The sequence below is a fragment of the Chrysochloris asiatica genome, unplaced genomic scaffold, assembly GCF_000296735.1.
Source record: "Chrysochloris asiatica unplaced genomic scaffold, ChrAsi1.0 scaffold00034, whole genome shotgun sequence".
Taxonomy (NCBI): Eukaryota; Metazoa; Chordata; class Mammalia; order Afrosoricida; family Chrysochloridae; genus Chrysochloris; species Chrysochloris asiatica.
Genome location: NW_006408552.1, coordinates 7,983,408 through 8,011,071, shown reverse-complemented (window position 1 = coordinate 8,011,071; position 27,664 = coordinate 7,983,408). Strand labels below are relative to the sequence as shown.

Sequence of the window (27,664 nt, the reverse complement as noted above, 5' to 3'; positions counted from 1 at the left end):
ACAAAAAGAAGTAGATTGTGAAAAGCCAGGCAGGGAGCTTCCTAGGGGATAGAATCCTAGGGGGCTTCTTCTCAACTTCCAGACTTTGTTGCTGTGATTGGTAAGTGCTGTTGACTCGGTTCCAACTTATAGCGACCCTGTATAGAGTTTCCAAGGAGCAGCTAGTGAGCTCGAACCACTGACCTTGCGGTTCAAACTGACCTTGCAGTCTAGTGCTTATCCTACAGCGCCACACCAGACCATTATGGACACAAAGCTTCAAGGCATGTCTCCATCCTCTCACTTCATGTTTCAGCTCCTTACTCTGAGAACCAGTCAACAGGACAAAATGATAACATGAAGAGCCCACGACCATAGCTACCCATTCTCTCAATTAGCACGTGATACAGGGTAGGAAGGGGGAAACCACCACAGATATTTAATGTGCTCACAACTTGGCCTATGAACGATTCAGTCACCTGCAAACCACATTCATCATTAGGAGTAAATCTCAAGAAATGCAAAACTCGAGGCAAGGTTTGCACTTCAATAACCTTCTCAGTTAATAATTCATACAGTAAAAGAATGGAGGACCAGCTTTGACTTGCACGCCTGCAATGGAGCTAGCCAGAGGCCCAGCACACTCTCCCAGATCTGCCACTCCATGTGGAGAATCCCCAGCAGTCCTCGAGAGTCAAGATTTAGATTAGCTTCCTTCTTGGGGCTAACACCCTGACTGCCAGGAGTCCCATTCTTCATTAAACATTCTCATATAATTAACCAAGTAAATGAGGCCATGGGATTGAGAAGGCTCTGGGGGACACGCACTGGACTGTGAACCACACAGTCAGTGGTTTGAGCCCACCAGCCACTCCGCAAGAGGAAGAGGAGGGTTACTACTCCCACAAAGATTTATGCCCTTGGAAACCCCAAACAGGATCACTATGAATTGGAACCAACCTGAGAGCACTTAACAACAGTTAGGACATAACCTGCCCACTGCCATGGAGTTGGTTCTGATTTACGGTGACCTTATAGGGCAGAGGAGAAAGGTTCCCAAGGATGTCCAAGACTGTCAGAGCAGACGGCTTCATCTTTCTCCGAGGAAAGGCTGGTGGGTTTGAACTAATGACCTAGCAGTTAATGAGCTAGATACATAGCCTACTGTGCTACCAGAGTGCCTTAATGAAGGCATAGAGAGGGAGGGAAAAGAAGAGATTCCACTTTTTGAAACTCCCTTGTATTTGGCGACTATTAGTGGTCAATCTCCAATCTCCGCAATCTTCTTTACAGTTATTCCAAAACAGCATGTTTATTTACAAACTTAGAAAAAGCAACAATAATCTAATCAAAAAACAAAAACAAAAAACAGCAAGGGATAGGAACAGACTATTCACAAAAATAGATCTTGAACACAGCAAAAGATGCTCACCCTTCCACACAATACAGGAATTTCAATTGAAACCACTTTGAGATAACTAATTTTCTTCTATTAGATTGGCAAAAATCCAAAAGCTGGACAACATATCCTCTTGGTAAGACAATGGGGAAACCTCACTGTCAAACAGGTCAAAGGATAAATTGGTGCAATCTCTATAGAGGGATTTAGTAATAACTACCAAAATTACATATATTCATATACTTTGACCAACAACTTCATTTCCAGGAATTTATTTGATTGTATATACATCTGGTAGCGTAGTGGTTACGAATCGGGCTGTGAACCGCAAGGTCAGCAGTTCAAAACTACCAGCTGTTCCGCAGGAGAAACATGAGGCTTTCTGCTCCCGTAAAGATTTACAGCCTCGAAAACCCTGTACAGGGTCGCTATGAGTTGGAACTGACTCCACGGCACATAACAACAACATATACAACATATTGCTGTGAAATGTCGGTTCCAACCCACAGTGATGTGACGCGGTGTAGGGTTTCCAAGGAGCGGCTGGTAAGCTTGAACCACCAACTTCGTGGTTCCATTGATTTGCAGTCCAGTGTATTAACCCTACACATGAGTGAAATACCATGTCATCAAAATTATTCACCAGTTGTTACAGCAGAAGACTGAAACTAGCCTAAATGTCAGGCTTGCTACATAATTATGGTACGACCATACAAAGGGATATTATATAGCTATTTAAAAAAAAAAAAGATGTTCTGCCTATATTACTGGAATGAAATACAAGATAAAAATATGCAGAAATGTGATGATAGTATGCTAATGACTGTGTAACAAAGAGGCAGAAAAAAAGACAACACATTCAAATGTACTTGTACTTCCTTTGAGGACATGAAGAAACTAATAAAGCAGTTCTGGGAGAATATAGGGAATAAAACATATGCAGACAGGGATGAGAGCAAGACATCTCTCAAGATACTTTATTACACAGATCAGATTTCTGAATCATGTGAACGCATTACCTACTCCAAAATAAACAACAAGGACAATAAAAAGATAGCAGCAAACACATCCATCAAGTCCACCAGTGAGAGGTTCAATCCTTGGTTTAACCTCTATGTGGAAGGTATGTATATAAGGGGGCTTCAAAAGTTCTTGGGAAAATGGAATTAAAAGATGGTGGAATTTTTCAATGAACTTTTTAAAGCTCCCTTGTATTTGGAGATTATCAGTGGCCAATTTCCAAATTCTGTTTCTGTGGTTATCATCGATGCATCTCACAACATGCCAATTTAATACTAGCCACAAGAGAGAGCATAATCCAAAATAGAAAATGCCGATGTGAAAATAAAAACATTAAAAAATCTGAAATAGTCAAAGTCATATAATGATGCTAAAGAATCTATCTCACCTCTTGTGTTAGATTATGTGGTTTTCTGCTTCCTTCGTATTCATACCCATTCCAAATACAAACTTCTCCCCCTAAAGCACAGGTAGCAGAGACTAAGCATTTTAGCAACTAAAAGCTCAGGACGTCTGGGGCAGCAAATGTGAGTTTAGCAGCGTGAATTAAAATCTCAAAATACGATCTACCGCAACAAAGTTGCTCTGGTTTTCTTCCATGAGGAAATCTGACATGGTGGCAGATGCTGACCAGAGTTGGCTTGGCAAACATGCTCTCCCAGGGACTCACCCATATGCTCCCTGTGTTAACTGGAAGGCTGTGTCCACTGAGCATGCCTTGAACTCAGGTTGCTCTTCTCCTGCTGATGCTAACCTGTGATACCAGTGATCCTACCTACCAGGAAACCCAACTCACGGCGACCCTGTAGGGCTGAGTAGAACCATTCTGTAGGGTTTCCGAGACTGTAAATCCTTATGAGAGCAGACAGCCTAATCGTTCTCCCTCAGAGCTACTGGTGGATTAGAACTGTTGACCTTGAGGTTAGCTGTCCAATGCTTACCCCACTGCGCCATGAGGGTTCCTTCCTACCAGGAGAGGGCCTCCACATTCACAGATTAGAAGTTGGTGGCGAGGCTGCCGCTGAGTGGGTAAAATCCAAACCCTCTGGGAGACAAGTTCTCAGAGCCCAGCTCATCTAAGTGCTATCTAGGAAAAATGATTTGCTTTTCTACTAGATCAATAGTAGCAAATAAGGTCTGAGACTAGAAATGAACAATCAATAAAATGGGGAAAGAAAGCACTGTAACCTGTCACTGATTTGGGACCACATCCTTTGTTCCTGTCTACAGAAGGTTCTACAGGGAGTGGGGAGGTGACTGCTATCTATCTTAACACAGGTTTCATTCTGTTATGCTTAAAATTATAGGACCGGTCATTAACGGACTGAGATACTCCTTAATGACACTCAGTGAGACCCCACACAATCACCCAAGGAGAAAAACTGGCCTGAACTGTTCTATGCATACCTTAGTTATGAGGTGATTTGCTTTACACAAAGTCACAGCTCCAAGTCAGAGAAATAAGGGCATCTAAAAGCATTGTTCTGCTCTTCCTCCTCTTTCTCCTTGGCCTGTCTCAGCATCTTAATCAGCAGGACCATGATCTATATAAGGCTCCACCTTTAAACTGCTGCGCCATCACAAAATGTCTGAGCTCCTCAAAGAGGTGAAGAAAAGCTGCAAGCAGATCCCGCTACAGAAAGTTCCCCTGGTATCTCATGAATTTTTGAAGCTGTCTCATAAATCAGTTCAACCGCGATCACTTCACTTGGTCTAGTTACAAATCCTGCTGCCACAGTGGGCAGTGTGTGCAATTGAAACTTCAAAATGTAAAAGGAAAAGGGGCTGGAGAAAGGGCTTGTCCATAAAATGGGGTGGAGAACTGACAAGGTCAATTCTGGAGGAGCTGAATTCCTAGTTTGGAATGTCCAGGAAGTCAAAGGAGAGAAGAAAGGAAGGGGAACCCAAGAATACCTGAAAGATACATGCTTCCACCGAGCTAAGAGCACACTAAATGTGTGATATGACATCCTTGTTCTTTCCTGTATCCTTTAAGTACACGCGCTACAGGTGAATAAACTCACAAGCATACCTCCTAGTGTCCACTCCAACTGACCTCTCACTAAGATACTTCCCCACCACTCTGGATCCTGATTGCTGGCTTTCTTATTTAACCCCCTGGGGGAGGAGCCCTTTTACTTCTCTCCCCAGTGCACTCAGCAGCTCAAGTCTTGGGCTCACTGGATGTGGTGCTGGATGTGGTATATAAATAATCTTCCAAGGTTTGCTTACAAAGGAGCCATGCTTCCCAGAAAAGGAAATTCTGTTCCCTTTCTTCCCTAGCATGAGGTTTGTATCCCAGAGCCCTGCTGGCACAGTGGGCTAAATATTGGGTTGCTAACCACAAGGTCAAGGAGCTCTGGTAGCGTAGTGGTTACAAATCGGGCTGTGAACCACAAGGTCAGCAGTTCGAAACTGCCAGCTGCTCCGCGGGAGAAAGATGAGGCGTTCTGCTCCCGTAAAGATTTACAGCCTCGGAAACCCTGTTCAGGGTCGCTATGGGTCAGAACCGACTCAATGGCACTTTAACAACAACAACAACAACCATAAGGTCAGTGCTTTGAAGGAGATAGATGGGGCTGTCTGCTTCCATAAAGATTTACAGTCTCAGAAGCCCGAGGGAGGGAGCACACTTCTATTCTGTCCTATAGAGAGGGGGTTGAGAGTTGCCATGAGTCGGAATTAACTTGCCAGTGGGCTGGGTTTGGTGTTGTTGTTGTTGTTTGTCATTGTTCGGGGTTTTGTTACTGTTTTCTTTTGGGGTTCTTGGAGTGTGGCTCCTTTGCCAGCAACATCTGCATACCAGAGAACTTGCTAGAATACAGGTTCTTGGGTCCTACCCAGACTTACCTTAGCAGAAATGCTTCAGATAAAACCTAGCAATTTGGTTTTGAAGAAGGCATCCTCATGATTCTAATGAGCACCGGCAACTTCCAGGCATAGACACACACTACAGCATCCTGACCTGTCTCTCTGAAGCTAGACAGCTGAATGAGATGGCCCAAGTTTTTCAGATGTTTGGAAATCAAAGTTCACACACAACTGTGGGCCAGCTTTCTGGTCATGTTAATTACCTGCATAGGCCATGATGGTTCAGTGCTTTGTATTAATCTATTTCTCTCCACTCACAGTACACACATACATATCTCACCAATGAAAACACAAAACCAGGCCAACAGCTGCATTGCTTAGGGAGGAAAATAAATTTTTTTGCCCAGTGATTAGAACACATTGGGAAATTAATGTTATACAAGTGACAAGAGGGCCAGGCTCATGGGGCAGAATGGAGGTCACTTGGCATTCATCTCCACTGAAAATAGCTAGAAGACACATAGAAGAGACCTCATTCCCATTCCCCTTCTGGAACCTTGAGGTTCCAGGTTATCTGTTGGTGTTTCCGATGAGCACATTCAGAGGGTGCTTACAGAGGGAGAAGTAGTGTGTGCACATGGAAATATCTGTGATTTGTTATTAAACAGCCTAATTCCCTTCCTACTAGTCTAAAAGGAATCCCATCCCCTGAGTCTGAAGTAATTCTACACTCTCACTAACGAGGTTCTGTTTTGAGGGAAAGCAGCCCAGCTCAGAGACCTGAGGCAGGTGTGACATGAGAAAGGACAGAGTCACTAAGGAAACCACTTGGGAAAAGAGCTCTCAGTTCCTCGGTCTTTGCCAAAGAAAAAGGGTCCCTAGGTGGAGCAAACGCTTAACGCTAGAGGTTTGAGTCCACCCCGAAGAACCTGGGAAGAACGGCCTAACAATCTACTCTAGAAAAATCAGTGAAAATATATGCAGCCCAGTTCACTCTGACACATAGGGGGTCACTATGAATCAGAGTCAACTCACTGGCAACTGGTTTGTGTTTTGTTTCTCTTTTTTGTGTGTTTCTTTACCAAAGGTAAGGGGGTCCAATAACCAAAAAGGGAATATGGGAGGTCCTTCTGAATCACCCCAGCTACCAGAGTCCCAAGCCTCTAGGCTCACATTTCTAGACAAATACAGTCTCTCTCACTGAAGGGTAAAACTAAACTTGTCCCTGCCACTGGAGACAGGCACAGAAAAATGCAAACTCTCCCTTTTGTCTGACTAATATATATGCTTCAGTATGTTCAGATATTTATAGACCAACGTTTTTCAAAAATATTTTTAGTTTGGCAATAATACAGTTTCATCCATAGTCTACAGGCAAATGTCAGGGTCTCTTTCTAGACCCAAACAAGAAAATGTCCAAAGTGTGTCCTTCCATGATTACACAGGCTGCTACAGAGCACACATACTAAAACATTAAAGCCTGGCACTGTCTAATGTCTAGACCCAATTTCACGAAATTCAAAATTAGGTCAAAATAGGTGACGTTCATTCCAGCAATGAGAAAAATGATTTAAAAATGTTTCATTCAGGAAGAGATGCTCAACATCATTAGCCAGTTCAGAAACCAAAGCGAGCGCATTGCCATCGAGTACATTTTGAGTACCAGTGACCCCACGGAACCAAGTGTAACTGTCGTGGTTTCTGAGGGAGCACATCTTTGAGGGAGCACATCTTTATGGGAGCAGACGGCTTCACCTTTTTTCCATAGAGCAGCTGGTGGATTTGAACTACATACCTTTTGAACTACAGTCCAGCACTGAAGTCATTGCACCACCAGATCAATTCTAAAACCAAACCAAGCCCACTGGCTTGAGTTGATTCCGACTCACAGCGACCCTATGTAGGCTTCTAACTGCAAATCTTTACCTGAACAGACAGCTTTACCTTTGTCTCAAGAGCAGCTGGTGAATTTGAACTGCGGACCTTGAGGTTAGCAGCCCAATGCTGAACCCACAGCGCCATCAGGGCTCTTTTATTAGTCAATCAGAAAGATGCAAATGAAACACCACCTCACCTCTATCAGAATGTCATCAAAAAAGATACCTGTTGTTGAGATGTTGTACTAAGTTGTAGAGAAACCGTTTCAGGTCGGAATGTAAAATGGTACAGCAAGCCGTGGTGAAAACATTTTGGCAGTTCCTCAGAGTAAATGAACACAATAGCCAAAAGGTGGAAAGAATCCAAGTGTCCATCAACATATGAATGGATCGACACAATGTAATATATGCATACAATGGACTAGAATACACAGCCTTGGAGAAAGGAGGTTCTAACACTTACACAACCTGGATAAGCTTTGAAGACATTCAGCTGAGCACACTAAACTGTCACAAAAGGACAAATACCGTGTTATCTCTCTTATATAAAATAAGTAAATATATAAAACCAAAGATGATTAGTAGTTACCAAGAGTGGAAGGGAGGGTGACTGGGGATCTTTTGTAGGGGGCAGAGGAAACACTGAGTTTATGTTAATAGAGGTGAGATTTTCGTAAAAAGGATCGTGATATTGGCAGGGAACAAGAAAATTGTAATCAATGTCAATGGATTATATCAATGTGGAAACTGCATTAGGGGATGTTTTAGCTGCACCTATTTTCACTGCAATTAAAAAAGGAAAGATTCTAAAAAAAAAAGGAAAGATTCTGAAGCAGTTATCTGAAGTTTAAAGGAAGAAGTCATGGAAAAAATAAAGAAATGTCTCATTAAAATGCAAACTTCAAAAAGCAGGTTTTTAAAGTATGACAAAATATTAAAATAACACCAAGGTTATTAATCTCTATCTATCAATCCAGATTTAAAAGAATGGATTTTCAACTGGATGTTAATAGGTGACTAGTTAGTTAATTATCTCTGTTTCATAATTAAAATGAGTGTTTCAAAGTACATTTCACCGGATTGGTCCCAATGTCACCAAATTCATCCAAATCAGAACCTAACCCTAATCAAATATCAGACTAGGAACTTTCAAGCTGTTAATCTATATTTTGCTTTATATTTTATGATGATGAAAAATAGCATGGTATTTCTTCTGTGCAGTCAACCTGCAATTTTTTTTTTTTTGCAATTGTTCCTTCATTTACATTGATTTAAAATGACTGTGCAAATGATATGTGCATATAACATAGAATGCTTGTTTCTGGAAGCACAAAAATGCCCCAAGAGGATTTCCCTGGTTTACAAAAACAGTATGTATCTCAAACTCTTAATTTCAAAGAGATTTGTCATTCTGCAAAGCAAGAGAAAGGCATTTTATCTCTCACTGCCATACCTATACTGAAACTATAAATAGTAAGGACACCTTGTTAAATAATGAATTCCAATCGACTGTTGACTTGAAAGGTCGGCATTGTAACTCTAATTACATGGAAACCTGTGAGAGCCAGCACGCGATAGGACTGCCTTGCTTTTCTGGGCCTCACAATTTTTCCACCTTTGAGAAGTGGACAAATATTTCTAAGACCCGTTTTAGTGGGAAATACTTGCTTTCCTTCTCTGACAAGATTTCCACTTTGCACAGGTTCCAGCTGTTGCAGGTTTGACTGTATCACTCCTGGTGAGCACCCGCACCAAGAATAGCAAAGGCCAACTGCCACCACACCCCACCCCCAGTAAGAACCCCTAAGGAGTTTGATGAGGATTTTGTCCATTCTCATTTCTCTCTTCTAAAGTCCTTCTCCCCAAACATGGTTGGTCATTGGAATCCTGGAGCAATTCCTAAGATGAAAGATTTCCCATCCTTACCCATCTCAGTGGGTTAGAATCTCCAGGAGGGGAGACCTAGATTCTCAAAAGTTTTTTAATGAACTGTCAAACCTCAGAACCGCTACATGACAGGAGGGAGCCAGTGAGCAAAGAGCAGCAAACCACAGCATCACCAGGAACATCACACACAAGTCCAAAGGAGGTCACCAGCACTGGCCACAACTGTTCTACGAGGAGGCATTTAGGGGGCGGAAGAGGCATTTGAAGGAAAAAGGAAAAACCTAGCATTGTACATGTGTGTGTATAAACACACACACACACACACACACACACACCCCAAGGAATGTGAAGACCAAGACCAGAATAGTGACTTGGAGCTTCAGTAAGTTATCACCATCACCGGCACCTTGGGGGTCTCTGGCCCCAGCTGGAGTCTGAGAATTTGCATTTCCAGCAAATGTGAAGTGATGCTGATACCGCTAGCCCTATATCCAAGCCCTCTGAGGACCACTGGGCTACAGCAATGTTCTGTAAATCGGCTGCCATTCCTGTTTGCCACTAGCTGGGCAATTTTGAGCAAGAACCACATTCTATTTTTTCATCTTCAGAGAGAGAGTATTACACCAGCTCCAACACTTCCTGGTTCTGCAGAATGAAAACTCCAGCTGGACTGGCACATGAAATTGTTGGAATCTTGAGGCTGAAAGAAAAGGTTCCAATCCCTGTGACAAGCAATGAATTACATTACCAATCAAAAATCACACACGCATCCAAAGGCAACACATGAGTCTTTTTTTGTTGCTGTCAGAAAAAAAAAAAGCTTTTCTAACCTCTCATAGACAACATAAGAACACTATCACCTTTTCACTTCTAGAATCCCATCCTGGAATAATCCCTCCAGTACCAAACCCACTGTACCTTTTTATAGAAGGAGACAGTCACATCTTTCTCCTGCCAAGAGTCTACTGGGCTCAAACTCCTGACCTTTCAGTTAGCAGCCAAGTACTTAACCACTGTACCACCAGAGCTCCATCTTTAGCACAAAGTACCTCAATTATTTGGCCAAAACTTCCTGTGACTTTACTCCCCAAAAGGAGTAAGTGGGCTGATATGATTTCTTACTAAATATAAAAACGACACCAGGCATTACATCCTGTAACTAATCAAGTCTTCACGACTATGAAATCAATGTAATTCCCATTTTACAGATGAAGAAACTGAGTTTAATGGAGCTTAAGTGACTCACTCAAAATGCGAAGCTAATTAATGGCATAGCCAAGTACTAAGGTTGACAGAGCTCCTTTCAATGGGACCATAACTTCCCCACCATTTCCCTCTCTCTTTCTGTCATGATTTCAAATGGCAAGAGGAAGAAAGAGCCATTCCTCAAGTCACAGCTGGAGGGCTCTCTTTTTTGTACATTTATTTTGAGGAAGATCCCTTTCAAGAAGAGGCTGTTTTAGGCAGTGGCTTTCCCACCAAGCTCTTGAATGCTAGAGACGGGAAGCGCTTCTGAAGATTATATATTTAAAGTTTCACCCAAGATTGAAAAATAGGTCTAATGCTATGTTCTTGAGCATATGCTTAGTTCACTCTGCAGAGCATAAAAGCTCTTCCACTAGTAGTTTGTGAGAGTACGTGGGCCAGAAGAAGATGAAAAGATGGTTTCCATTGGCCAATTAGTGGGGGTAAAACTCACACAAAACAGCCCACAATGATATTTATCATAGACCTTTAAAATGGTTAAGGGAAAGAGCAGTCTTGCTGATCCCAGAAATCGTTTTCCATCTCTCTTCATGAAAAGCTGAGTGCAGAGCCACAACTGAACAGCTAACAGACAAAAATTCACCAGCTGCTCCTTGAAAACTCTATATAGGGTCACTGTGAGTCGGAAACAACTCAACAGCACTTAGCAACAAGAACATCAAGTATGGCCTTAGAAATGAACGGTGGTGGTGGTGTGGTGTGGTAGTGCTTAAGTGCTGTTGAGTCCGTTCCAACTCATAGCAACCCTGTATAGGAGCATCTGGTGAGTTTGAAGTGCCGACCTTGCGGTTCAAATCAACCTTGTGGTCCAGTGCTTATCCTACAGCGCCACACTGAGATTATAGAAATGAATGGCTGTTGTTTGTTGTTAGATGTCATTGGGTTGATTCCAACCCACAGCTACCTCGTATAGCATTTCCTAGGAGTGGCTGGTGAACTTGAACCACCAACCTTGCAGTTCAGGCTTATAAATTATAGATGTTTCTACAAGAAGTCCTCACTCCAAAGAGTGGAGTAAAAAATGTCTCACAAGGTGTGGTTCTTTCTCCTCCATCTCTCTTTATCAGCCGTGTAAGAAATTATGCCAACCCTCACTCCAGACGTGAACTAGGCACCATCTCCCTTCCAGGACAGTCTTGTAGGGTCAAAGGCATATTCCTGGTGGACCAAAAGGCCTCAAGTAATGCCGTTTGTTTTCTTCCTGAGACATACATATGGTCCTGGTCATGAGACCAACTAGTGACACTGTAGGCAAGTGCAAAGGTCTTAATGAAACAAAGGTAAGGCATCTACACCACCCCGGGGTCAGTTCACCTGGCTCAGATGCTTGGGTACAGACTCAGCCTCATCAACATTAGCTGCAATGATGAAAACCATTGTTTCTCCTCTCATAGGAAAATCTCCTGCCTTGGATTCTATATGCGGAGAATTACTATTTCCATCCTAGAGCACCTATTATGTCTGGGCACCCAGTGAAAGCCATCCTGACCCTTATGTGAGTCAACTACTGCCTTCAACTTTCAACTAATATTTACTTAACACCTATGACATGCCACCCATTGTTCTAGAATTTGTGGATTCAACAGTGAGCTAGAACCACCACAAAATAGCTTCTCTCCTCACAACGCTTCCACACCATTGGAACCTCAAAACAGGATGAATACAGATGCTAAAACAAGTGGGTTTTTTTAAAAAAAGTCAAAGCTCAGTAAGGACCTAGAGAGTGATGGAGCACAATAGGACAGGGTGACTGTTGGGCCCAGAAGAAGTGCTAGTTTAGAAAAGGGGGGGGGGGGGAGTCACAGAAAGAAGCCTCTCCGAGGAGCTAGGTTTGGGAGAAGAACTGAAGTGGAGAGGAACTTTACGATCAGTATGAGACCTGGTGTGACACTGTAGGATAGGCACTGGACTGCTAACCACAAGGTCAGCGGTTCAAACCCACCAACTGCTGCTCCTCAGAGCTGCTATGAGTCAGAACCAACTCGACAGCACTTAACAACGACCACAACAACCATCTCCATGACAACCCCACAAGGCAGGTGTCATCAAACATATTTTATAAATGAGAAACTTGGGTCACAAAATAGTTATATAACTTGGATGAAGCAGATGAAGGCCCTTACAACCCAGGATGCCTTTCCACCACACCGTCACCGTCACTAGTCATGGTCTCCAATGTGAGGTACTCAAGGGTACCCCCAACATGGTTCAGGTTCCAAGAGAAAATCAGATCAACTGTATGCATACTCATTTTCCATCGCAACCCTTTTAAGATCTACTGTGTGTAGGTTTGTAAGTTTTATACATACAAAATATATATAATACAAGGAGGCTTCAAAATGTTCATGAAAAAAATTACACTGTCTTTTAATTCTACTTTTTTTTACAAATGGGGGTCGGGGAGGTGGAGAGAGTATAAATAAAGTATAAAGAAAAAGAGAGTGTAATTAAAGTGTGGTTGCAGTAGGTTAAGCATTGGGCTGCTAACTGCAAGGTCAGGAGTTCAAGCCTGTCAGCTATTCCTCGGAAGAAAGATGAGGCTGTCGACTCCTGGAAAGATTTACAGTCTTGGAAACCCCAAGGAGCAGTTCTACTCGTTCTATAGGATCACTGTAAGGCACAATCAACTCAACGGCAGTGAGTTTGGTTTTCCAGGTTATATATATTATTGTTAAGTGCCGACAGTGACCTTGTACAGGGTTTCTCTAGGTCTCTGCGGAAGCAGAAAGCCTCATCTTTCTTCTGCAGAGCAGGTGATACGATCAAAGCACTGATCTTGTGGTTTGCAGTCCAGTTGTTATATGTATATTGTTGTTATTAAGTGCTGTCGAGTCATTTGGACTCATAGCGACACTATATAGGGTTTCTGAGAAGCGGCTGGTGAGCTTGAACCACCAACCTTGTGGCTCAAATCAACATTGCAGTCCAATGCATTAACCCGCAGAGCCACACCAGGACTCCTATCATAGCTATAGATACTAAAAATTTAAAAATTAAAAAAAAAAAAGAGAAAAGAAAAAAAATAATCCATTCCAACTCATAGCGACCCTATGTAGGGTTTCTGAGACTGCAAAACTTTACAGTCTTAAAGCAGATTGCCTCATCTTGCCCCTGAGGACTGACTGGTAGGTTTGAACCACTGACTCTGTGGTTTGGAATCCAATGCCTAAACCACAGCACTCCCAGAACTCCTTCCATAGACCTTGTTGTTGTTAAGTGCCGTCGAGTCAGTTCCGACTCAGCGACCCTGTACAGGGTTTCCGAGGCTGTAAATCTTTATGGGAGCAGAAAGCCTCATCTTTCTCCCATGGAGCGGCTGGTAGTTTCGAACTGCTGGCCTTAAGGTTCGCAGCCCAATTCGTAAACACTATGCTACCAGAGCTCAACGCTACAGGGCAACTCTACTCTGTAACATGCGTCACTATGAGCTGGAATCCACTCAATGGTACCTAAAAACAACAATCCCAAAGAATAGACTATTTTGTCATGTAGTCTGTATTCTGTGAACATCATTGTAAATTGCGAGGTACAAAATGAAGTAAAATAGATCGTTACATAAACCTAAGGCATCCTTCACTTCAGAGCTAAAGACATTTTACTCCTGTGCCTCATTGAGCCAACACACAGGCCTCCAGGGTGGGGGCCCCACACACTGATGATTACAGTCGGCTTCCCTGACAGACGAAGCTGTTACTCCATGCTGAAGGGGGTCCACCAATTCATTTCAAATTGGTTACCCGACAGCAGCTGTCAACTAGTAATAACTTTTGGTCACTCCCTACTCGGCCTGTTTAATACACATGTAAACATAAGTTTCATAAATTGTTCAAATGCGTATTTACTCAAAACACCATTATGAGTCCCTCAGACTGTTCCAGGCTATCAGCTAAATAATATGCATTTTTTAAAAGCCTTGGCAGCTTAATACATATTTTTACTGCTCATATAACTCAAAATCAGCCTCAGAGCAAAACGTTTAATTTGACACATAAATAGTCCATTATATGGCCTAATCCTCTTTTGTGTTTTCAGAAAGAGAAAGAAGTGCCAGGGTATTTCAGTTTGATAGGAGGCGCAGAGCAAAAGGAAGGGAGAAAAAAATTATTCCATTGCATTTCAGGGTCAGGATGGAGGAGTTGGTAAGTAATGGATATTTGCAAAGAAAGGAGATCCAGTTACAGAAGTGTATAGGCTGATCTTTTTTTTAAAAAAAGTCAATCACTGAATTAGTCTGCTAGACGTTAATCTTCACTCCAAATACCTACAAATAAATTCTCTAGAGCCCTAAAACCACGACTAATCACAAGAATATTCCTGCTGAGATCCACAACTCATCTATACATTTAAGCCCTTTCTTCAGTTCCCAATGGCAAATGTGCAACTCCACAAATTGTCACTGTCCATAATACAAGGCTTCCAACCTGTTCATTCCAGGCCAGCCCCTTCTGAGAGTGTTTACACCAGCTGCTCCTTGGAAACTCTACACAGGGTCACTATGGGTCAGAATCAATTCGATGGCACTTAACAACAACAAGAAGTATGCTAAGGAATTTCTAAAATCTGTATTGATAACATAAAAGCAACAAGTTAGTAGAGTACAGGACTAACTTTAAATGGGCCAATGAAGAGCTCTCAGGAGTGTTCCATAAGATAAATATTGGACTGGGAACCACAAACTCAGTGGTTTGAGCCCACCAGCTACTCCGTAGAATAACACTGAGGCTTTCTACTCCTGCAAAGATTTACAGCCTCAGAAACCAGATACATGTTCATCATTAGTAGAAAGTGACTACATGTCACTCACTTAACAAAACTGAAGAACTCAGGTTGCTACCCCATGCTGCAAAGCACCGACTAGATGCACACAGATATATATATATACACACACACTTCTAACATCACTGTAGAACGCTGTGGTGGTGTGGTGGTTAAAGTACTTGGCGCTAAGGCAAGGCTGACAGTTGGAAACCACCAGCCAGCCCCACAGGAGAAAAATGTGGCAGGCTGCTTCTGTAAAGATTTATAACCTTGGAAACTGGAAGAGGCAGTTCTATTTTGTCCAAGGGTCCAACTAGGAGTTGGAATTGACTCAATGGCCGTGGGTGTTCTTTTTTTAGAACCTCTGTGTGGTCTTGACTCAGTCACACGCTGCTCTTCTTGCTGATTAATAATAAATTACTGTTACTTCCACGTTATTAGAAATTGGATTGGTAGAAGATTCCTGAGTCCACCTCACTACATGGGAGGAGCCATACTCACAGCATTTGTTATTTCTGTCTTGTGATTTCCAATAAAAAGATGCATGTATGCGTGCAAATACTACTCCAAACCCCTACTGCCAAAGCAGATGTACACACAACACCCCAGGCTCCCAATCAAGCTGTGTTCATAATAAACCATCTCTATGCTTTCGTGTTCTTAGAACTTCATATATATAAAGGGGGCTTCAAAAACTTCATAGAAAAATTCCATTATCTTTTCATTCCATTTTGCCCACAAGCTTTTGAAGTCCCCTTGTATATATACTACCAAACCATAACAAAATTACTTTTTTTAAAAGTTTACGTATACTACTTTACAAAATAAAATCATATGTATATGCTTAGAGCAATATTTCTTTGGTTTGATGTTGGATGGCATTGATTAAACACAGTACTTCTGCTTAAGAAGCATTGATGGCATGGTAGGTTAAGCCTTAAAGACTTTATAAAGCCCAATTATACCTGCCAAAATATGGTTAATATTTTTTAAACAATAGCTGTCTTTAATATATTAATTATAGAATAATACTGAATACGCCTTTTCAAATCGCTTGTGTCACCCAGCAATGACCTCCACACCCACAATCAGTATTCCAGGGTTCTTGAGCTCCGTGTTTATGAATCCCTGGCTCTGCTTCTCATATTCTCCTCATCATCCTTTCAATATCCGCTCAGAACACTGTCTCATATGTCTTCTAAGACTGAGCACCGGACTGCTAACGGCATGATCAGTGGTTCAAACCCACTACTCACTCCTTGGACACTCTATACAGGGTCACTGTTGAGACAGAACCACAACAGCAACCTTAGGAGGTATTCCTAGTGTGGACACAGTGAGATTTGTTGCTTCCTGCAACTGAATGAGAATCTTTCTCTCAAACCCTGGAAATCAAGGATGTAGCATATTGTTGTTAAGTGTCATCGAGTCAACTGCAGCTTGTAGTGACCCTGTATAGGGTTTCTGAGGAGCGTCTAGTGAGTTTGAACTGCCGACCTTGCGCTCTGGTACTTATCATAGTGCACCAGGATTCTGGGTTGTAGCATACAGGTATTTATATTGCCATGTTTTCATGATTCAGGTACCTCCCCTTCTGGGGTTCACAACTCTCATATTTAGGAAACTATGTCCTGAGGAAATCCAGTCCATGTTTTCACAATTCCATGAGAAATGGCTTTCTTATAGTTGTCTGGCATCCGTCTGTCTTGCAGTAATGCCTGCCCAGCAGTCTTTGTTCTCGTTCCATGGTTCCAGACAAGAAGTCTAACAGTCCCCTTTCGGAGGACAGCCTCCAGAGCACACAACCACCTTTGTTCTTTTCTACCTACCCAGCCTGGGTGGCATGTTTTCAGGCCTGCCTCATTGTCCTAATCATTTCCTCTGGATATTCATTCCCCTTTCCACATGAGCTGGAATTTGCAAAGCAATATTACCAAGCATTCCTTACACAGCACTCTGTTTCTCAGCTGGATTTGATCATTCATTGCAATTGCCACACAGAACTCAGATGCAGTACTCCCAGTTACGGGGTTTATTAGAGAAGACACCGGTTACAATGCAGAATCAGATGCTCAGGGCACAGACTCTCCTCTATTGCGCTCACGGGCAGGCCTCTCACTGCCCAGTAACATTACAAAGCTCCTTTAGGACTACTGAGACATATTCACAGGACACACTACTCTACCATAAGCCTCGGCCCAAAGACACTTAGCTCTAGCTCCATGGGTCAACAAACCTAGTTCCCCCAATTAAGTGTGGAGGCACCTCACTCTGCAAGCAAGCCTCTTGCCCTGTCACTCAACTTGACTTGCTCCGTGGGCGGGGAAATCCCCCACTGCTCTGTCTCTTGTTGGTGCTGTTGCTGATACTCTTCTGCCACTTTCCCTGTGTCCCTGGGTCCAGGAGGTTCAATGCACAGGGATCTCTGGGTCCAAAGGACACACTCCACTCCCAACTCTTTTCTGTTTTTTTTATGGTAATGAGATCCCCCCCCACCCCTTTCTGCTTCTGATATAGCTCATTTTATATTCACGTTAGACTTTCAAGTATCTACAACTGAACGCTCTTTATCATCCACAGCTGAATTATGTCATCTCACCAGTATCTTCTCCCACCTTCCCTTACCCAGACCTATCAAGAAATGAGTTGTTTGGTGGCAGTTACAAAGACTAAGGCTAGAAGAGACATATTAAATAATTCACTACATCACAGATTTCAGTACTCGAAAATGATCTCAGCAGCAGAACAGACAGGCCTGGGCTGTGTCTCTGAACAACTCCCTTCCCCCCAGCCTAAATGACAGCACTTTCTGTAAGTGTTGTCAGCTTATAAACTTGACATCTTGCTCAAAACCTGTCTGAAAATCCTCTGATCTCAGAAAAGTGTGGCACTACCAGGGAGGTCTGTTGCCCTGCTAAGTCCAGTTACAATCCACAGAAAGTTCTGTGGTCTACAACTTGTCCAATGAGAGAGAAAAAACTTCATTTTATCCACAATTAAGGCTAAAAATAAAACAAGATGACCTAAGTAAACAAAAATAATACAAACCAACTGCCATCGAGTTGATTCCTACTCGTTGCTCTTGTTGTTGTTGTTAGGTGCCATCGAGTTAGTAACAACTCACAGCGACCCTGTGCACAACAGAACGAAACACTGCCCGATCCTGGGTCAACCTCACAATTGTTGCCACGCTTGAGCCCGTTGACACTGCCACTTTGCCAATCCGTCTCGCTAGGGGTCTTCCTCTTTTTCTCTGACCCTCCGCCTTACCAAACATGATATCCTTCTCCAGTGACTGGTCCCTCCTGACAATATGTCCAAAGTATGAGAGACGAAGTCTGGCCATCTTGGCCTCCAAGGAGCACTCTGGCTGTACTTCTTACAACACAGATCTGTTGGTACTTTTGGCAGCTCATGGCACTTTCAATATTCTCCTCCAACACCATAACTCAAAAGCATCAATTCTTCTATGGTCTTCCTAAATCACTGTCCAGCTTTCACATGCATATAAGGTTATTGAAAATACCATGGCTTGGGTCAGGCACACCTTAGTCCTCAAGCTGACAACTTTGCTTTTCAACACTTTGAAAAAGTCTTGTACAGCACATTTGCCTAATACAATACATTGTTTGATTGCTTGACTGCTGCTTCAGTGAGTGTTGATAGTTGATCCAAGAAGAATGAAGTCCTTGACAACTTCAATCTTTTCTCCATTGATAAGAATGTTGTTTTATTAGTACAGTGGTGAGGATTTTTGTTTTCTTTACATTGAGATGCAATCCATACTGAAGGCTATGGTCTTTGATCTACATCAGTAAATATTTTAAGTTCTCTTCACTTTCAGCAAGCAAGGTTGTATCATCTGCATATCACAGGTTGTTAATAAGTCTTCCTCCAATCCTGATGCCATATTTTTCTTCATAGAACCCAGCTTCTTGGATTATTTGCTCAGCATACAGGTTGAGTAAGTATGGTGAAAGAATACAACCTTGTCTCACACCTTTCTTAATTTAAACCATTCCGTGTTCCCGTAGAGCATAGAATATAACTGCTCCATAGAGTCTCCAAGACCGCACATCTTTATTGGCGCACACAGCCTCTTCTTTCTCCTGTGCAGCATCTGGTGGTTTGAACCACCAATCTTGTGGTTAGCAGTCCAATGCTTAACCTACAGCTCCTTAATTAGGGCTCCTTGATCAAGTTAAGTGTGGGGAAAAGTAAAACCGGCTGAATTCCCTAAGGTAGAAAGATGGCACACTTGAGGAACAAGAGGATTAGGACCCACTTTCAATGTTCTCTATATGCCATAATAAGCAGGTTCCTATCCTGTATAGCTCTGGTAACGTAGTGGTTACGAGTTGGGCTGCTAACTTCAAGGTCAGCAGTTCAATACTACCAGCGGTTCCACGGGAGAAAGCTGAGGCTTTCTACTTTGGTAAAGATTTACAGACTCGGAAAGATTGTACAGGGCCACTATAAGTCATAACCGACTCCATGGCACATAACCACCATAACCATCCTGTGTAGCAGGGATGGGAAACCTTTTTTCTGCCAAGGGCCATTTGGATATTTGTAACATCATTTGCAGAACATATAAAATTATCAAGTTAAAAATCATTACAATGGAACAAATACAATAGGATGAGTGTAAAACTGATGCTCCCCCCATGTAAACTATCACTCAATTCACAACACAAACTTATATATAAAAAAAATTAGCCTACTACATCTGGGCAAACTCACCCTAATGTGCAGGCTGGAACTGCAGTTGCTTTGACAAAGCCAGACCGAATAATTTTGAGAGCTTTATACAGCCCACGGGCAGGGCATTCCCTACCCCTGCTGTATAGGGTTTCTAAGTGCCAAGTGGTGGGTTTGGACTGCAGACCTTATGGCTCAAAGTCCAGTGATCCTACAGCACCACACCAGGAGTCCATCTAGTCAGGGCAGTCAGAGAAAATTCAATTAACTGGAACTCAAAAGACTAGTAGGCTTTAGAGATCAGACAAAGTCAGTCCATGTACCATAATGTTCTGGGCTTAAGTACAAAGGTGAGAACACCTCCAGCAAGTTACAAGGACAGAGTCTATCTAGCACTCTGGCTTGAGCAAAGGGGCCCCATGGAGTTGCCTTAGGAAGTAAGGCTGGAAAGGCATGCTGGAGTTCAAGTTGTTGGGCCCAGCAGTACTGAGTCATTGAGTTTTCAGCAGGAAAGTAACAAGAGGAAAGCTGCATTGGGGGCGCCATCTGGACCTCTGTACACACCAGGCATTTAATCAATGACGCTGACTGAACATATAGATTCAAACTGCCAGGAAAGCAGCGTCTTGTGACCTGAAACTTACAGAAACACCACTCCCCTGCTAAAATCTACCCAACAATAACTCACTTCATCCTTTTAACTTTCCTTTTAACTTAATTAAGTACAAAGAAAGGAAAGGAAGCAAAGACTGAAACTCAGAGTTACTAACTTCGCCTCTGATGTCCCAAACTCCCTCCTTTCCGTCCTCAATCAGACTGCCTGTTTTGCAGTAAGCGAAGAATGATATAGAAGCATTAAATATTTACTCTTCCCATTTGCTATTATTTTTCACTAGTTACTCAGCTGTAACAGTCATTAACATGCTGAAAAGGAGCCTCATGTAAATTCATCACTGGTCTGGGAATACGGCTGCACGGATGTACTGGCTGCAAGCTACCCCCAGCTCACAGGCGCCATTTCCCTACAGGCAGGGCCAAATGGCTGGTTCACTCACAATTTACAAATGATTATTTTTCTAATTAATCATTCATCAAAAAACATAAATGGCAACAGGGTGTGAAGACAGCACTAGCAAAAAAATAGAAGGGGGCATCGATCCACTGACCCCTGCAACGCAAGCTCTGAGCAAGGGTAGCCAGCTGTAGCCCTCCTGAGGACCACAGAAGACAGGCTGCCCCTGGCCCAGTGTACCACTGCCCTTCACCAATCCAGGAAGGATAGCTCATCTCGCAGAGGGGATTTTAAATAGCCTCTTGACTGTTCTTGCCTTTCTTCAGTTGTCTCCCCAAACCCACTCAATCACTTCCTCATGCAGCCTCCTCCCCAAGAAACAAAGCTGTTAAAATATTTCTTTTATAGGGTGTCTGTACATTCCCTAAAAACCTACTGGGTTTTTTCCAGTCTCACTTTGTCTGACTCTTATAACTCAGGGGGGATCCTTAAATAGCCTCCAGGGAAACTAAGACCAGAAGTGATTCCAAAAGGTCCGCCATCATTTGCTGAACACGATGTAAGGGCCGGGCCGTTCAAACAGAGGCTTTGTTTTCTCTGCATTAGTCCTCCCCTCTCTGGCTCGATATTTAGTGACAGAAACTGCCCACAGCTGAGTAACTGCAGCACTGTTAGCATTTTCCCTTTGTGAAGGCTGATGTAGGCAAGCTCTGCCCACCTTTGAAAAGAGTGGCTACATTTCAAACATACGTAAGTTGAATTTTTGAAGCGTTGGTAAGTCTACTACTAAACAGGCTCATACTAAAGTCTGCAAGTGTTGAAGCTGAAGAGGCTAGTATTAGTACGAAGATAAAGTTCTAAGATGACCAAGGACTGATCTGGGAAGTACAGTCGGAATGCAAGGACAGTGAGACATCATCTCACATACATGTTTGTGGGGAGGGGGGAGTTTCTGGAGGAGAACATTATGCTTGGCAAAGTAGAAGGTCAGTGAAAAAGAGGAAGACCCTCAACAAGATGGACTGACAGTGGCTGCCACAATGGGCTCAAACAAAGCAATGGTTGTCAAGATGGCAGGGGAGTGGACAGTGCTTCTTTCTGTTCATGCGGTCACTGTGACTGGGAACTGACTAGATGGCATCTAACAACAGTGGCACCTAAAAGACTGCAGAAAGTTGAGGTTTTCTAGAACCCCAAGATGAAGCAGCTAGCTCTCAGCCTATACAGAAACCCAATGATCCTAGCTCCCCTTCACCTGGAAGCCTATTTATAAAAGGGTAAAAGGGAGAAGGGAGTGTTCTTACCAGATTCTAATACCCAGACCATCTCAGGAGGCTCTGCGGCCACTGGCTTTGGCACAGCATGTCAGGCCAGGAAGCTGGGCTCCAGTCCTGAGACTGAAGTTGTAATTCCAAACATAGAAAGCAAATTCTTTTGCTGTTTGGTCAGTCCAAATGTACAGAATAGTGTATGTACCTCCTTACCTGCAGAGAATCACTGTAAGGAAGCAATGGCCAGTTACCAAGCTGTGGAGAACTCAGGGACCCTGACATCATTTCCCATCAGCACCACAAGGTGATGATATGATGACAGGAGTTCACACTGACTGGGGACTTACTATGTGCTACGTCCCCTGTAAGGCACTTTACACTCATGAACTCCTCCAACCTCATAGAACCTGGAGGACAAACTGAGGAGCATTGGTTCACTGCGTTTTCCAAAGTCACACACCAGAAAAACTGGGAGGGGAGGGGGTAAGGGGGGAGGAGCGGCAAGGATTCAAGCCCAGCCATTCTGCCTCACTGGCTACCATCTTTAATCACTAAGCTCTTCCTCTTCATCACTCACTATCTGGAACAGTTATAGGGTAAGGAAACAGAAGATGTGTAGTGAAGAACAGGACCCAAAGTGGTACTGAGAAAAATCGGATTCGTCAGTGATTACAGAAAACCTCTGGTAGCGTAGTGGTTACGAATCGGGCTGCGAACCTTAAGGTCAGCGGTTCGAAACTACCAGCCGTTCCGCGGGAGAAAGATGAGGCTTTCTACTCCCGTAAGGATTTACACCCTCGGAAACCCTGTACAGGGTCGCTATGGGTCGGAACCGACTCGACGGCACTTAACAACAACAACAAACAACAAGAAGCCCTCTCAGTACCTGTGTGAGTGCACTCAGCAGCAGCTTCCTGGAAGATGGACAGGTTGGGAAACCCTCTGGGACAGTTCTACTAGGACCTACAGGGTAGCTACGTGTCAGAATCGACTCAACAAGCTACAGGAGTCCTGCTGTGGCACTGCAGGATAAGCACTGAACTGCTAATTGCAAGGTCAACACTTCAAACCCACCAGCCACTCCTCGCAAACTCTATACAGGGTTGCTATGAATCGAAAACAACTTGAAAACCCTGTGCAGGGTCACTGTGAGTCGGAACCGACTCCACGGTACTGAACAACAACAAAGAGCCTTAGTGACACAGTGGGTTCAACCCCACCAACCACTCTGAGGAAGAATGATGAGGCTGTCTGCTCCCATAAAGATTTACAGCCTTGGAAGCCCAAAAGAGCAGTTCTGCCCTGTCCTATAGGGTCACTGTAAGTCAGAATCGATTCAATGGCAGTGGGTTTATTGGAGTCCTGGTGGCTTGGTGGGTTCACCGCTGGGCTGTTAACCGAAAGGTTGGTGGTTGGAACCCACCAGTGGCTCCATGGGAAAAAGGTAAAGTAATCAGCGCCCATAGAGATCGAAAGCCTTAGAAACCCTAGAGAACAGTTCTAATCTGTCCTGTAAGGTCACTATGAGTCGGAATTGACTCAGTGGCAATGGTGTGGCGCTGTGGGTTAATGTGCCAGACTGCAAAGCCGTTAGAACTGCAAAGTCAGCGGTTCAAGCTCACCAGCTGCTCCTGGGAAACCCTATACAGGGTCACTATGGGTTGGACTCGACTCAACGGCACTTAACAATAACATAAATAGCATTGATTCAATTCCTTGGACTCTACAAAGTAGGATTTGGGAACGGCTGAAGATGAGGGAGACGGAGAAATAAAATGTCCTTGTTTTTCAGATAGCAATGGTAGAGGACAGAGAGTCAAAGTAACACCTAGGATCACTCTCTGCTGCCCAAGTCTCCCAATACCCAGGCCAACACACTGTGCACAGTTGGATGCCAAGCAACAGGCTCTGGAGCAGAATTAGGACCTTGGCAAGGACAGCTAACCAGTACTGATAAGGCTGATTCATTCCCAGGGCCTGAGGAATCTTGGAAGAGGCCAACAGAGCCTTCACAGCTGCCGTGTCCTCCCTGGAACCACTCTGTTAGCCTGATGGGGCCATTTAGAAAACCAGACCTGAGGACAGTCCTCTTACCCAGACTTCACTGGACCACAAATGGACTGAGCTAGTATATGTGCCAGCTGGACTGTAATTGCCCAACTCTGAAAATCCCCACCCTCTGTGACCCTACTGAGGTATTTACAAATGACCCAGTGAGTAACTGCTGAAAACAACCAGTAAGATTTTACTACTTGGTGCAATACCACGTGCCCGCACAGGCTTCATTCTGATCATAATAACGTCTATGTGCAATTCTAATGTTTTCCCAAAGTAAAAAAAATGTTATCCAAATATATCCCACTTTAAAATCTTTGTTAAGACAAACACACCATGTAAGATGAAAACTATGTAACTGTTTAATAAATAAAAGAGGACTGATTTGATTTCAGGACCACAAAAAGAAAGAAAAACACTTTCTCCTCTCTGTAAAGCCATCCAAGTAAGGCAGCACTTGATAGTCTCATCTAGGCCAAATAAATAAATGAAATGAAAATGAAAACGAAAATCTCTACCCCACAGGAAATGATGTATGCAACCAACATTTGCGTCTTCTCTCCAGAATCAATTATTGCTGATATATGATATACAATTACATTTTACAAGTTCCCTACGTAGAACGGCACCCCACCCACATACACTATTCTCTTGCTTCTGATTTCTCTCTAGTTTGAAGTATTCTCAAAAGTATTCTTTCATTCCTTCAAACTATCACTCTGGAAAGATTTTAAGCAGAGTTATTTTTTTCATATTTGAAGTGTTTGCCTAACAATCTATTGGGTAGCACACTCCACTCATTTTCCATGAAAATAATACACATTTCAAAACGTCAACAGCTACGATTTACCTCTCGCTGCCTGACATGTACAAGGAGATTTCAAGGATGTTGCAGAAAAACTCTACTTGCTTCCATTTCTCCATGAATTTTCAGAAGACCCTCTCATAGTAACTAACTTTAATTCTTAGAGCTACCCTACAGGTTGGGATCGGATAGCTTCGCTTGACAGGTAAAGGCACAGAAGTCACATTGCAAGGGTATGGTTGAGCCTGATGTGAACTGTGGAATTTAAACTTCCAGAACCCATGCAATGAACCACTATGCAAAACCACTATCCATATAACCACAAAGAAAGAACCTGACACTTGCATTAATTCTACTCTATCTCCCGGAAGCAGCCCTACGGAAAACAAACTTCAAACACTCTGACCTTGGTCAATCACACTTGTTCTGGCTTTGTTGTTGTTGTTGTTGTGAAACAGGTGCCACACTTCCAATACCAGTTGGTTGGTAGTGACACAACGCAACAGAATGGCACACATTCACTTCCCTGATATTTGTGCTTCCCTTCTTCCACTTCTAATCTAGAGATCGGAATTCCTTTGCCAAATAAATTTCCCCAATTTATTTAGTGACCACAGCGAGATGTGCAGTGTTACTAGTAAAAGTTGAAACAGAGCGAGTCAGCATCTCTCTTGCAAGCTGGGACCCTGACTGAAAAACAAGACAGTGGGCAGGTTGTTCCTTGGAAAGAAATGGATCTATGGCTTGAGGGCGGCGCAGCACGTAAATCTGTCTCTCCAGGAATGGCTTGTGCCACGTCTTTCGCATTCTGTGCGTTATTGTGTGCTATCTGGTAATATATCTGTCACAGAACCACTTCCTCCTTTCCACAGGAACAAAAGTTGAGCGAGACTGGAAATACAACCCCAGCCACAGCCTTATAAAGGCAGCAACTGAGCTTCTGAAAACTCCAAGCCAACTCCAGGTATAGCTGCGACTCAGCTTGCCTGGACATGAGGCAATCTGATTAAGTAATAACCTCATATTTCATCGTCTTTTGTGTTCAGCATGCAACAGAAATCATATCAGGGAAGCCACCACTTATCATTAAATGATTTGGAAAAGAGTAACTTGATGCTGATACCCAAATAGAACATCAACTGTGCTTCACACACAGGGGTCCCATCCACAGCAACCTGAAGTTATTTAAGAGGCTGTGGCCGGCAGAAGGCTGGCTCGCAATTCTATTCTATTTCAAACTTTCTGGGGAGCCTCAGCAGAGATGGGGAACGTTTGTAGCAGTATTCTGGGATTCATTACTCTGACCCCTAAGACCCACAGGCCTGGCTATTCCCAAGAAATGCCTGCTCCAGCATAAAGGCAGGATCAGCTTTTCTGTGCCTGCCCCGCTGGGAATCTTGGTCTTTCAGTTCAGTTCTTCCAGACTTCTCTAGGCCAGCCTGCGAACTTGAAAGAGTATTACAAAGTTATTGTCTTTCAGTTCCAAGCATTTTGAAAGCAATTTATCAATATCCCTGCCAGTGTCATCCCAAGAACTTGCTTTGGAATAACAACTGCCCAGGGCCTCAGGGAGGGCTCTCCCAGAGAACTGGCAAAGATCTGCAGGTTTAAATTACCGATTCCAAAATGCAGGCACAGAATCTCAGCCTGTTTGAAAGCACACTTATGAAAACCACCATTCAGGGCAGTGAGCCGCATGACTTGCAAATGCTCCTGCTTCTGTCTAAGTTTGCTTTGGGTGCCTAAAGCCCAGCCAGAGAATGGAATTTAATACAACTACAAAATTAACAACAGATGGCCTCCTATGTTTAACCAACCTAGAGGAGTAAACAATGTGAACAATGTCTCCATCCTCCCCCCACCAAAAAAGAACAAAATAAATCTCCCCAGGAAGACTGTAAGAATATCTGGAAAACAGCAAAACAAAAACTGGCAGCTTAAGAAAAACAACAATTAACCAGATTCCATCAGCATTGAGGCACTGCCATGCCCTTTGTTGTTAAGTGCCATGTCCCTAGGCACAGTTAAGTCTCCATTTCTCCTTTTCCCCAAAAGGCCTCTTACTGAGAGGAAACATTCATCATTTTGCTTCACTCTTCAAATCAACAGCTTTCTCTTTCTACCTCGTTATTTAAAAAAAAAAAAAAACATCTATTCCTGGCTGTCTCACTAAGGCTAAGTTAATGCTAGGGTTTCGAGTTAAGTGTGATGGTTTACAACAGAACGCAAATAACCAATTTTCAAACAATCAAGAACACAGCTTTAAAAGATGTCCCATGTGACCTTTACTAAGATAGGTTAATTTTCCTATGATGATTCAGAAGACCATGGAAAAAACATCAGTCAGCCTTAGGTTTATTCTCAGGAATATCAGTTGTCACTATTTTACAAAGTAGAGTGGTAGGCAGCCCAGGGACCAGTATTGTTGTTAAGTGCCACTAACTAATTCTCAAAGTCAGCAAAGCCATGTGTCACTCACTTCAAGCAAGAATTTATCAAGCATGGGTCTACAGGAACCCCTCTCTAAAACCTTCCAGCTCTGATAGCCTCTCTTTCCTCTGATGCCCTGATTAGGAAAAGCTCCATTTGATAAGATGTCTAAATAGATTTGTTTTTGTTTTTTCGCTCTCTTGGGGAATGTCCTATCAGCTAATAATTCTCCATGAACAACTATGATTTGGGAGTTTTAACAAGTATGATGAGAAGTTGTATGTCTCCGTAAATCATTTACACATTATCTGTTGCCATGCACAGAGCACTGTCAGGAAACAGAGTTTCTGGAGTAAAGAAGAACTTAAGTTTAAAGACAAGAAAAAAAGTCCA

At 43.1% G+C, this 27,664-nt stretch overlaps 1 protein-coding gene across 1 annotated transcript in view; it reads right to left on the bottom strand.

Annotated features, from left to right (window-relative positions):
• AUTS2 (autism susceptibility candidate 2) overlaps positions 1 to 27,664 on the bottom strand; it is a gene marked incomplete at its 5' end in the record, with an annotated part of 1,396,921 nt that overhangs the window by 1,277,242 nt on the left and 92,015 nt on the right. The gene's annotated exons all lie outside the window — the stretch shown is intronic.